Source organism: Anopheles funestus, unplaced genomic scaffold, assembly GCF_943734845.2.
Source record: "Anopheles funestus unplaced genomic scaffold, idAnoFuneDA-416_04 scaffold_27_ctg1, whole genome shotgun sequence".
Classification (NCBI taxonomy): domain Eukaryota; kingdom Metazoa; phylum Arthropoda; class Insecta; order Diptera; family Culicidae; genus Anopheles; species Anopheles funestus.
The window spans coordinates 140,905-155,595 of NW_026045358.1; the positions used below are offsets into that span (position 1 = coordinate 140,905).

At 46.5% G+C, this 14,691-nt stretch overlaps 1 long non-coding RNA gene across 1 annotated transcript in view; it reads right to left on the minus strand.

Annotated features, from left to right (window-relative positions):
* The window catches only part of LOC125774547 (uncharacterized), a 114,145-nt gene that overhangs the window by 25,302 nt on the left and 74,152 nt on the right, over nt 1-14,691 (minus strand). The gene's annotated exons all lie outside the window — the stretch shown is intronic.

Genomic DNA, 14,691 nt, shown 5'->3' on the forward strand with positions numbered 1-14,691 from the left:
GTCACATTAGCCAAGACACATTAGCCAAGACACATTAGCCAAGACACCTTAGCCAAGACACCTTAGCCAAGACACCTTAGCCAAGACACCTTAGCCAAGACACCTTAGCCAAGACACTTTAGCCAAGACACATTAGCCGAGACACATTAGCCAAGACACCTTAGCCAAGACACATTAGCCAAGACACATTAGCCAAGACTTATTAGCGAAGACACCTTAGCCAAGACACATTAGCCAAGACACCTTAGCCAAGACACCTTAGCCAAGACACATTAGCCAAGACACCTTAGCCAAGACACATTAGCCAAGACACCTTAGCCAAGACACATTAGCCAAGACACCTTAGCCAAGACACATTAGCCAAGAGACATTAGCCAAGACACCTTAGCCAAAACATCTTAGCCAAGACACCTTAGCCAAGACACATTAGCCAAGACACCTTAGCCAAGACACCTTAGCCAAGACACATTAGCGAAGACACCTTAGCCAAGACACCTTAGCCAAGACACATTAGCCAAGACACATTAGCCAAGACACCTTAGCCAAGACACCTTAGCCAAGACACCTTAGCCAAGACACATTAGCTAAGACACATTAGCCAAGACACATTAGCCAAGACACATTAGCCAAGACACCTTAGCCATGACACCTTAGCCAAGACACCTTAGCCAAGACACATTAGCCAAGACACATTAGCCAAGACACCTTAGCCAAGACACATTAGCCAAGACACCTTAGCCAAGACACATTAGCCAAGACACCTTAGCCAAGACACATTAGCGAAGACACCTAAGCCAAGACACCTTAGCCAAGACACATTAGCCAAGACACATTAGCCAAGACACATTAGCCAAGACACCTTAGCCAAGACACCTTAGCCAAGACACATTAGCCAAGACACCTTAGCCAAGACACATTAGCCAAGACACATTAGCCAAGACACATTAACCAAGACACATTAGCCAAGACACCTTAGCCAAGACACCTTAGCCAAGACACATTAGCGAAGACACCTTAGCCAAGACACCTTAGCCAAGACACCTTAGCCAAGACACATTAGCCAAGACACCTTAGCCAAGACACCTTAGCCAAGACACCTTAGCCAAGACACATTAGCCAAGACACCTTAGCCAAGACACCTTAGCCAAGACACATTAGCCAAGACACCTTAGCCATGACACCTTAGCCAAGACACATTAGCCAAGACACATTAGCCAAGACACATTAGCCAAGACACCTTAGCCAAGACACATTAGCCAAGACACTTTAGCCAAGACACATTAGCCAAGACACATTAGCCAAGACACCTTAGCCAAGACACATTAGCCAAGACACCTTAGCCAAGACACATTAGCCAAGACACCTTAGCCAAGACACATTAGCCAAGACACATTAGCCAAGACACATTAGCCAAGACACATTAGCCAAGACACATTAGCCAAGACACCTTAGCCAAGACACATTAGCCAAGACACATTAGCCGAGACACCTTAGCCAAGACACCTTAGCCAAGACACATTAGCCAAGACACCTTAGCCAAGACACCTTAGCCAAGACACATTAGCCAAGACACCTTAGCCAAGACACATTAGCCAAGACACCTTAGCCAAGACACATTAGCCAAGACACCTTAGCCAAGACACCTTAGGCAAGACACCTTAGCCAAAACACATTAGCCAAGACACCTTAGCCAAGACACCTTAGCCAAGACACCTTAGCCAAGACACATTAGCCAAGACACATTAGCCAAGACACATTAGCCAAGACACATTAGCCAAGACACCTTAGCCAAGACACCTTAGCCAAGACACCTTAGCCAAGACACTTTAGCCAAGACACCTTAGCCAAGACACCTTAGCCAAGACACATTAGCCAAGACACATTAGCCAAGACACCTTAGCCAAGACACCTTAGCCAAGACACATTAGCCAAGACACCTTAGCCAAGACACCTTAGCCAAGACACCTTAGCCAAGACACATTAGCCAAGACACCTTAGCCAAGACACATTAGCCAAGACACATTAGGCAAGACACCTTAGCCAAGACACCTTAGCCAAGACACATTAGCCAAAACACCTTAGCCAAGACACATTAGCCAAGACACCTTAGCCAAGACACATTAGCCAAGACACATTAGCCAAGACACCTTAGCCAAGACACATTAGCCAAGACACATTAGCCAAGACACCTTAGCCAAGACACATTAGCCAAGACACCTTAGCCAAGACACATTAGCCAAGACACCTTAGCCAAGACACATTAGCCAAGACACCTTAGCCAAGACACCTTAGCCAAGACACCTTAGCCAAGACACCTTAGCCAAGACACCTTAGCCAAGACACATTAGCCAAGACATATTAGCCAAGACACCTTAGCCAAGACACATTAGCCAAGACACCTTAGCCAAGACACATTAACCAAGACACATTAGCCGAGACACCTTAGCCAAGACACCTCAGCCAAGACACCTTAGCCAAGACACCTTAGCCAAGACACATTAGCCGAGACACATTAGCCAAGACACCTTAGCCAAGACACTTTAGCCAAGACACATTAGCCAAGACACATTAGCCGAGACACCTTAGCCAAGACACCTTAGCCAAGACACCTTAGCCAAGACACCTTAGCCAAGACACATTAGCCAAGACATATTAGCCAAGACACCTTAGCCAAGACACATTAGCCAAGACACCTTAGCCAAGACACATTAGCCAAGACACATTAGCCGAGACACCTTAGCCAAGACACCTTAGCCAAGACACCTTAGCCAAGACACCTTAGCCAAGACACATTAGCCAAGACATATTAGCCAAGACACCTTAGCCAAGACACATTAGCCAAGACACCTTAGCCAAGACACATTAGCCAAGACACATTAGCCGAGACACCTTAGCCAAGACACCTCAGCCAAGACACCTTAGCCAAGACACCTTAGCCAAGACACATTAGCCGAGACACATTAGCCAAGACACCTTAGCCAAGACACATTAGCCAAGACACCTTAGCCAAGACACATTAGCCAAGACACATTAGCCAAGACACCTTAGCCAAGACACCTTAGCCAAGACACATTACCCAAGACACATTAGCCGAGACACCTTAGCCAAGACACCTTAGCCAAGACACCTTAGCCAAGACACATTAGCCAAGACACCTTAGCCAAGACACCTTAGCTAAGACACATTAGCCAAGACACCTTAGCCAAGACACCTTAGCCAAAACACATTAGCCAAGACACCTTAGCCAAGACACATTTGCCAAGACACATTAGCCAAGATACATTAGCCAAGACACCTTAGCCAAGACACCTTAGCCAAGACACCTTAGCCAAGACACATTAGCCAAGACACATTAGCCGAGATACCTTAGCCAAGACACCTTAGCCAAGACAGCTTAGCCAAGACACCTTAGCCAAGACACATTAGCCGAGACACATTAGCCAAGACACCTTAGCCAAGACACCTTAGCCAAGACACATTAGCCAAGACACCTTAGCCAAGACACCTTAGCCAAGCAGATTAGCCAAGGCACATTAGCCAAGACATCTTAGCCAAGACACATTAGCCAAGACACCTAAGCCAAGACACATTAGCCAAGACACATTAGCCGAGACACATTAGCCAAGACACATTAGCCAAGACACCTTAGCCAAGACACCTTAGCCAAGACACCTTAGCCAAGACACCTTAGCCAAGACACATTAGCCAAGACACCTTAGCCAAGACACATTAGCCAAGACACATTAGCCGAGACACCTTAGCCAAGACACCTTAGCCAAGACACCTTAGCCAAGACACATTAGCCAAGACACCTTAGCCCAGACACCTTAGCCAAGACACCTTAGCCAAGACACCTTAGCCAAGACACATTAGCCAAGACACCTTAGCCAAGACACATTAGCCAAGACACATTAGCCAAGACACATTAGCCAAGACACCTTAGCCAAGACACCTTAGCCAAGACACCTTAGCCAAGATACATTAGCCAAGACACATTAGCCGAGACACCTTAGCCAAGACACCTTAGCCAAGACACATTAGCCAAGACACCTTAGCCAAGACACCTTAGCCAAGACACCTTAGCGAAGACACATTAGCCAAGACACCTTAGCCAAGACACATTAGCCAAGACACATTAGCCAAGACACATTAGCCAAGACACCTTAGCCAAGACACCTTAGCCAAGACACCTTAGCCAAGACACATTAGCCAAGACACCTTAGCCAAGACACATTAGCCAAGACACCTTAGCCAAGACAGCTTAGCCAAGACACCTTAGCCAAGACACCTTAGCCAAGACACCTTAGCCAAGACACATTAGCCAAGACACCTTAGCCAAGACACATTTGCCAAGACACATTAGCCAAGATACATTAGCCAAGACACCTTAGCCAAGACACCTTAGCCAAGACACCTTAGCCAAGACACATTAGCCAAGACACATTAGTCGAGACACATTAGCCAAGACATATTAGCCAAGACACATTAGCCAAGACATATTAGCCAAGACACCTTAGCCAAGACACATTAGCCAAGACACCTTAGCCAAGACACATTAGCCAAGACACATTAGCCAAGACACATTAGCCAAGACACCTTAGCCAAGACACATTAGCCAAGACACATTAGCCGAGACACCTTAGCCAAGACACCTCAGCCAAGACACCTTAGCCAAGACACCTTAGCCAAGACACATTAGCCGAGACACATTAGCCAAGACACCTTAGCCAAGACACATTAGCCAAGACACCTTAGCCAAGACACATTAGCCAAGACACATTAGCCAAGACACCTTAGCCAAGACACCTTAGCCAAGACACATTACCCAAGACACATTAGCCGAGACACCTTAGCCAAGACACCTTAGCCAAGACACCTTAGCCAAGACACATTAGCCAAGACACCTTAGCCAAGACACCTTAGCTAAGACACATTAGCCAAGACACCTTAGCCAAGACACCTTAGCCAAAACACATTAGCCAAGACACCTTAGCCAAGACACATTTGCCAAGACACATTAGCCAAGATACATTAGCCAAGACACCTTAGCCAAGACACCTTAGCCAAGACACCTTAGCCAAGACACATTAGCCAAGACACATTAGCCGAGATACCTTAGCCAAGACACCTTAGCCAAGACAGCTTAGCCAAGACACCTTAGCCAAGACACATTAGCCGAGACACATTAGCCAAGACACCTTAGCCAAGACACCTTAGCCAAGACACATTAGCCAAGACACCTTAACCAAGACACCTTAGCCAAGCAGATTAGCCAAGGCACATTAGCCAAGACATCTTAGCCAAGACACATTAGCCAAGACACCTAAGCCAAGACACATTAGCCAAGACACATTAGCCGAGACACATTAGCCAAGACACATTAGCCAAGACACCTTAGCCAAGACACCTTAGCCAAGACACCTTAGCCAAGACACCTTAGCCAAGACACATTAGCCAAGACACCTTAGCCAAGACACAATAGCCAAGACACATTAGCCGAGACACCTTAGCCAAGACACCTTAGCCAAGACACCTTAGCCAAGACACATTAGCCAAGACACCTTAGCCCAGACACCTTAGCCAAGACACCTTAGCCAAGACACCTTAGCCAAGACACATTAGCCAAGACACCTTAGCCAAGACACATTAGCCAAGACACATTAGCCAAGACACATTAGCCAAGACACCTTAGCCAAGACACCTTAGCCAAGACACCTTAGCCAAGATACATTAGCCAAGACACATTAGCCGAGACACCTTAGCCAAGACACCTTAGCCAAGACACATTAGCCAAGACACCTTAGCCAAGACACCTTAGCCAAGACACCTTAGCGAAGACACATTAGCCAAGACACCTTAGCCAAGACACATTAGCCAAGACACATTAGCCAAGACACATTAGCCAAGACACCTTAGCCAAGACACCTTAGCCAAGACACCTTAGCCAAGACACATTAGCCAAGACACCTTAGCCAAGACACATTAGCCAAGACACCTTAGCCAAGACAGCTTAGCCAAGACACCTTAGCCAAGACACCTTAGCCAAGACACCTTAGCCAAGACACATTAGCCAAGACACCTTAGCCAAGACACATTTGCCAAGACACATTAGCCAAGATACATTAGCCAAGACACCTTAGCCAAGACACCTTAGCCAAGACACCTTAGCCAAGACACATTAGCCAAGACACATTAGCCGAGATACCTTAGCCAAGACACCTTAGCCAAGACAGCTTAGCCAAGACACCTTAGCCAAGACACATTAGCCAAGACACATTAGCCGAGACACCTTAGCCAAGACACCTTAGCCAAGACACCTTAGCCAAGACACATTAGCCAAGACACATTAGCCGAGACACATTAGCCAAGACACATTAGCCAAGACACCTTAGCCAAGACACATTAGCCAAGACACCTTAGCCAAGACAGCTTAGCCAAGACACCTTAGCCAAGACACCTTAGCCAAGACACCTTAGCCAAGACACATTAGCCAAGACACCTTAGCCAAGACACATTTGCCAAGACACATTAGCCAAGATACATTAGCCAAGACACCTTAGCCAAGACACCTTAGCCAAGACACCTTAGCGAAGACACATTAGCCAAGACACCTTAGCCAAGACACATTAGCCAAGACACATTAGCCAAGACACATTAGCCAAGACACCTTAGCCAAGACACCTTAGCCAAGACACCTTAGCCAAGACACATTAGCCAAGACACCTTAGCCAAGACACATTAGCCAAGACACCTTAGCCAAGACAGCTTAGCCAAGACACCTTAGCCAAGACACCTTAGCCAAGACACCTTAGCCAAGACACATTAGCCAAGACACCTTAGCCAAGACACATTTGCCAAGACACATTAGCCAAGATACATTAGCCAAGACACCTTAGCCAAGACACCTTAGCCAAGACACCTTAGCCAAGACACATTAGCCAAGACACATTAGCCGAGATACCTTAGCCAAGACACCTTAGCCAAGACAGCTTAGCCAAGACACCTTAGCCAAGACACATTAGCCAAGACACATTAGCCGAGACACCTTAGCCAAGACACCTTAGCCAAGACACCTTAGCCAAGACACATTAGCCAAGACACATTAGCCGAGACACATTAGCCAAGACACCTTAGCCAAGACACCTTAGCCAAGACACATTAGCCAAGACACCTTAGTCAAGACACATTAGAAAAGACACATTAGCTAAGACACCTTAGCCAAGACACCTTAGCCAAGACACCTTAGCCAAGACACCTTAGCCAAGACACATTAGCCAAGACACCTTAGCCAAGACACCTTAGCCAAGACACATTAGCCAAGACACATTAGCCGAGACACATTAGCCAAGACACATTAGCCAAGACACCTTAGCCAAGACACCTTAGCCAAGACACCTTAGCCAAGACACCTTAGCCAAGACACATTAGCCAAGACACCTTAGCCAAGACACCTTAGCCAAGACACATAAGCCAAGACACATTAGCCAAGACACCTTAGCCAAGATACCTTATCCAAGACACCTTAGCCAAGACACATTAGCCAAGACACATTAGTCGAGACACATTAGCCAAGACACATTAGCCAAGACACATTAGTCGAGACACATTAGCCAAGACACCTTAGCCAAGACACCTTAGCCAAGACACCTTAGCCAAGACACCTTAGCCAAGACACATTAGCCAAGACACCTTAGCCAAGACACCTTAGCCAAGACACATTAGCCAAGACACATTAGCCGAGACACATTAGCCAAGACACATTAGCCAAGACACCTTAGCCAAGACACCTTAGCCAAGACACCTTAGCCAAGACACCTTAGCCAAGACACATTAGCCAAGACACCTTAGCCAAGACACCTTAGCCAAGACACATTAGCCAAGACACATTAGCCAAGACACCTTAGCCAAGATACCTTATCCAAGACACCTTAGCCAAGACACATTAGCCAAGACACATTAGTCGAGACACATTAGCCAAGACACATTAGCCGAGATACCTTAGCCAAGACACCTTAGCCAAGACAGCTTAGCCAAGACACCTTAGCCAAGACACATTAGCCAAGACACATTAGCCGAGATACCTTAGCCAAGACACCTTAGCCAAGACAGCTTAGCCAAGACACCTTAGCCAAGACACATTAGCCAAGACACATTAGCCGAGACACCTTAGCCAAGACACCTTAGCCAAGACACCTTAGCCAAGACACATTAGCCAAGACACATTAGCCGAGACACATTAGCCAAGACACCTTAGCCAAGACACCTTAGCCAAGACACATTAGCCAAGACACCTTAGTCAAGACACATTAGAAAAGACACATTAGCTAAGACACCTTAGCCAAGACACCTTAGCCAAGACACCTTAGCCAAGACACCTTAGCCAAGACACCTTAGCCAAGACACATTAGCCAAGACACCTTAGCCAAGACACCTTAGCCAAGACACATTAGCCAAGACACATTAGCCGAGACACATTAGCCAAGACACATTAGCCAAGACACCTTAGCCAAGACACCTTAGCCAAGACACCTTAGCCAAGACACCTTAGCCAAGACACATTAGCCAAGACACCTTAGCCAAGACACCTTAGCCAAGACACATTAGCCAAGACACATTAGCCAAGACACCTTAGCCAAGATACCTTATCCAAGACACCTTAGCCAAGACACATTAGCCAAGACACATTAGTCGAGACACATTAGCCAAGACACATTAGCCAAGACACATTAGTCGAGACACCTTAGCCAAGACACCTTAGCCAAGACACCTTAGCCAAGACACCTTAGCCAAGACACCTTAGCCAAGACACATTAGCCAAGACACCTTAGCCAAGACACCTTAGCCAAGACACATTAGCCAAGACACATTAGCCGAGACACATTAGCCAAGACACATTAGCCAAGACACCTTAGCCAAGACACCTTAGCCAAGACACCTTAGCCAAGACACCTTAGCCAAGACACATTAGCCAAGACACCTTAGCCAAGACACCTTAGCCAAGACACATTAGCCAAGACACATTAGCCAAGACACCTTAGCCAAGATACCTTATCCAAGACACCTTAGCCAAGACACATTAGCCAAGACACATTAGTCGAGACACATTAGCCAAGACACATTAGCCAAGACACATTAGTCGAGACACATTAGCCAAGACACCTTAGCCAAGACACATTAGCCAAGACACATTAGCCAAGACACATTAGCCGAGACACATTAGCCAAGACACCTTAGCCAAGACACCTTAGCCAAGACACATTAGCCAAGACACATTAGCCGAGACACCTTAGCCAAGACACCTTAGCCAAGACACATTAGCCAAGACACCTTAGCCAAGACACCTTAGCCAAGACACCTTAGCGAAGACACATTAGCCAAGACACCTTAGCCAAGACACATTAGCCAAGACACATTAGCCAAGACACCTTAGCCAAGACACCTTAGCCAAGACACCTTAGCCAAGACACCTTAGCCAAGACACATTAGCCAAGACACCTTAGCCAAGACACATTAGCCAAGACACCTTAGCCAAGACACATTAGCCAAGACACATTAGCGAAGACACCTTAGCCAAGACACATTAGCCAAGACACATTAGCCAAGACACCTTAGCCAAGACACCTTAGCCAAGACACCTTAGCCAAGACACATTAGCCAAGACACCTTAGCGAAGACACCATAGACAAGACACATTAGCCAAGACACCTTAGCCAAGACAAATTAGCCAAGACACCTTAGCCAAGACACATTAGCCAATACACCTTAGCCAAGACACATTAGCCAAGACACATTAGCCAAGACACATTAGCCAAGACACCTTAGCCAAGACACATTAGCCGAGACACATTAGCCAAGACACCTTAGCCAAGACACATTAGCCAAGACACATTAGCCAAGACACATTAGCCAAGACACATTAGCCGAGACACATTAGCCAAGACACCTTAGCCAAGACACCTTAGCCAAGACACATTAGCCAAGACACCTTAGCCAAGACACCTTAGCCAAGACACATTAGCCAAGACACATTAGCCAAGACACATTAGCCAAGACACCTTAGCCAAGACACCTTAACCAAGACACATTAGCCAAGACACCTTAGCCAAGACACCTTAGCCAAGACACATTAGCCAAGACACCTTAGCCAAGACACCTTAGCCAAGACACCTTAGCCAAGACACCTTAGCCAAGACACCTTAGCCAAGACACATTAGCCAAGACACCTTAGCCAAGACACCTTAGCCAAGACACATTAGCCAAGACACATTAGCCGAGACACATTAGCCAAGACACATTAGCCAAGACACCTTAGCCAAGACACCTTAGCCAAGACACCTTAGCCAAGACACATTAGCCAAGACACCTTAGCCAAGACACATTAGCCAAGACACCTTAGCCAAGACACCTTAGCCAAGACACATTAGCCAAGACACATTAGCCAAGACACATTAGCCAAGACACCTTAGCCAAGACACCTTAACCAAGACACATTAGCCAAGACACCTTAGCCAAGACACCTTAGCCAAGACACATTAGCCAAGACACCTTAGCCAAGACACCTTAGCCAAGACACCTTAGCCAAGACACCTTAGCCAAGACACATTAGCCAAGACACCTTAGCCAAGACACCTTAGCCAAGACACATTAGCCAAGACACATTAGCCGAGACACATTAGCCAAGACACATTAGCCAAGACACCTTAGCCAAGACACCTTAGCCAAGACACCTTAGCCAAGACACCTTAGCCAAGACACATTAGCCAAGACACCTTAGCCAAGACACCTTAGCCAAGACACATTAGCCAAGACACATTAGCCAAGACACCTTAGCCAAGATACCTTATCCAAGACACCTTAGCCAAGACACATTAGCCAAGACACATTAGTCGAGACACATTAGCCAAGACACATTAGCCAAGACACATTAGTCGAGACACATTAGCCAAGACACCTTAGCCAAGACACCTTAGCCAAGACACATTAGCCAAGACACATTAGCCGAGACACATTAGCCAAGACACCTTAGCCAAGACACCTTAGCCAAGACACATTAGCCAAGACACATTAGCCGAGACACCTTAGCCAAGACACCTTAGCCAAGACACATTAGCCAAGACACCTTAGCCAAGACACCTTAGCCAAGACACCTTAGCGAAGACACATTAGCCAAGACACCTTAGCCAAGACACATTAGCCAAGACACATTAGCCAAGACACCTTAGCCAAGACACCTTAGCCAAGACACCTTAGCCAAGACACCTTAGCCAAGACACATTAGCCAAGACACCTTAGCCAAGACACATTAGCCAAGACACCTTAGCCAAGACACATTAGCCAAGACACATTAGCGAAGACACCTTAGCCAAGACACATTAGCCAAGACACATTAGCCAAGACACCTTAGCCAAGACACCTTAGCCAAGACACCTTAGCCAAGACACCTTAGCCAAGACACATTAGCCAAGACACCTTAGCGAAGACACCATAGACAAGACACATTAGCCAAGACACCTTAGCCAAGACAAATTAGCCAAGACACCTTAGCCAAGACACCTTAGCCAATACACCTTAGCCAAGACACATTAGCCAAGACACATTAGCCAAGACACATTAGCCAAGACACCTTAGCCAAGACACATTAGCCGAGACACATTAGCCAAGACACCTTAGCCAAGACACATTAGCCAAGACACATTAGCCAAGACACATTAGCCAAGACACATTAGCCGAGACACCTTAGCCAAGACACCTTAGCCAAGACACCTTAGCCAAGACACATTAGCCAAGACACCTTAGCCAAGACACCTTAGCCAAGACACATTAGCCAAGACACATTAGCCAAGACACATTAGCCAAGACACCTTAGCCAAGACACCTTAACCAAGACACATTAGCCAAGACACCTTAGCCAAGACACCTTAGCCAAGACACATTAGCCAAGACACCTTAGCCAAGACGCATTAGCCAAGACACATTAGCCGAGACACATTAGTTAAGACACCTTAGCCAAGACACATTAGCCAAGACACATTAGCCAAGACACATTAGCCAAGACACCTTAGCCAAGACACCTTAGCCAAGACACATTAGCCAAGACACATACGCCAAGACACATAAGCCATGACACCTTAGCCAAGACACCTTAGCCAAGACATATTAGCCAAGACACATTAGCCAAGACACATTAGCCAAGACACATTAGCCAAGATACATTAGCCAAGACACCTTAGCCAAGACACCTTAGCCAAGACACATTAGCCAAGACACATTAGCCGAGACACATTAGCCAAGACACCTTAGCCAAGACACCTTAGCCAAGACACATTAGCCAAGACACATTAGCCGAGACACCTTAGCCAAGACACCTTAGCCAAGACACATTAGCCAAGACACCTTAGCCAAGACACCTTAGCCAAGACACCTTAGCGAAGACACATTAGCCAAGACACCTTAGCCAAGACACATTAGCCAAGACACATTAGCCAAGACACCTTAGCCAAGACACCTTAGCCAAGACACCTTAGCCAAGACACCTTAGCCAAGACACCTTAGCCAAGACACCTTAGCCAAGACACCTTAGCGAAGACACATTAGCCAAGACACATTAGCCAAGACACATTTGCCAAGACACATTAGCCAAGATACATTAGCCAAGACACCTTAGCCAAGACACCTTAGCCAAGACACATTAGCCAAGACACATTAGCCGAGACACATTAGCCAAGACACCTTAGCCAAGACACCTTAGCCAAGACACATTAGCCAAGACACATTAGCCGAGACACCTTAGCCAAGACACCTTAGCCAAGACACATTAGCCAAGACACCTTAGCCAAGACACCTTAGCCAAGACACCTTAGCGAAGACACATTAGCCAAGACACCTTAGCCAAGACACATTAGCCAAGACACATTAGCCAAGACACCTTAGCCAAGACACCTTAGCCAAGACACCTTAGCCAAGACACCTTAGCCAAGACACATTAGCCAAGACACCTTAGCCAAGACACATTAGCCAAGACACCTTAGCCAAGACACATTAGCGAAGACACCTTAGCCAAGACACATTAGCCAAGACACATTAGCCAAGACACCTTAGCCAAGACACCTTAGCCAAGACACCTTAGCCAAGACACATTAGCCAAGACACCTTAGCGAAGACACCATAGACAAGACACATTAGCCAAGACACCTTAGCCAAGACAAATTAGCCAAGACACCTTAGCCAAGACACATTAGCCAAGACACCTTAGCCAAGACACATTAGCCAAGACACATTAGCCAAGACACATTAGCCAAGACACCTTAGCCAAGACACATTAGCCGAGACACATTAGCCAAGACACCTTAGCCAAGACACATTAGCCAAGACACATTAGCCAAGACACATTAGCCAAGACACATTAGCCGAGACACCTTAGCCAAGACACCTTAGCCAAGACACCTTAGCCAAGACACATTAGCCAAGACACCTTAGCCAAGACACCTTAGCCAAGACACATTAGCCAAGACACATTAGCCAAGACACATTAGCCAAGACACCTTAGCCAAGACACCTTAACCAAGACACATTAGCCAAGACACCTTAGCCAAGACACCTTAGCCAAGACACATTAGCCAAGACACCTTAGCCAAGACACATTAGCCAAGACACATTAGCCGAGACACATTAGTTAAGACACCTTAGCCAAGACACATTAGCCAAGACACATTAGCCAAGACACATTAGCCAAGACACCTTAGCCAAGACACCTTAGCCAAGACACATTAGCCAAGACACATACGCCAAGACACATAAGCCATGACACCTTAGCCAAGACACCTTAGCCAAGACATATTAGCCAAGACACATTAGCCAAGACACATTAGCCAAGACACATTAGCCAAGACACCTTAGCCAAGACACATTAGCCAAGACACATTAGCCAAGACACCTTAGCCAAGACACATTAGCCAAGACACCTTAGCCAAGACACATTAGCCAAGACACCTTAGCCGAGACACATTAGCCAAGACACATTACCCAAGACACCTTAGCCAAGACACCTTAGCCAAGACACCTTAGCCAAGACACCTTAACCAAGACACATTAGCCAAGACACCTTAGCCAAGACACCTTAGCCAAGACACATTAGTAAAGACACCTTAGCCAAGACACTTTAGCCAAGACACATTAACCAAGACATCTTAGCCAAGACACCTTAGCCAAGACACATTAGCCAAGACACCTTAGCCAAGACACATTAGCCAAGACACATTAGCCAAGACACCTTAGCCAAGACACCTTAGCCAAGACACTTTAGCCAAGACACATTAGCCAAGACACATTAGCCAAGACACCTTAGCCAAGACACCTTAGCCAAGACACATTAGCCAAGACATATTAGCCAAGACACCTTAGCCAAGACACATTAGCCAAGACACCTTAGCCAAGACACATTAGCCAAGACACATTAGCCAAGACACATTAGTCGAGACACATTAGCCAAGACACCTTAGCCAAGACACCTTAGCCAAGACACATTAGCCAAGACACCTTAGCCAAGACACATTAGCCAAGACACATTAGCCAAGACACATTAGCCAAGACACCTTAGCCAAGACACCTTAGCCAAGACACCTTAGCCAAGACACCTTACCCAAGACACATTAGCCGAGACACCTTAGCCAAGACACATTAGCCAAGACACCT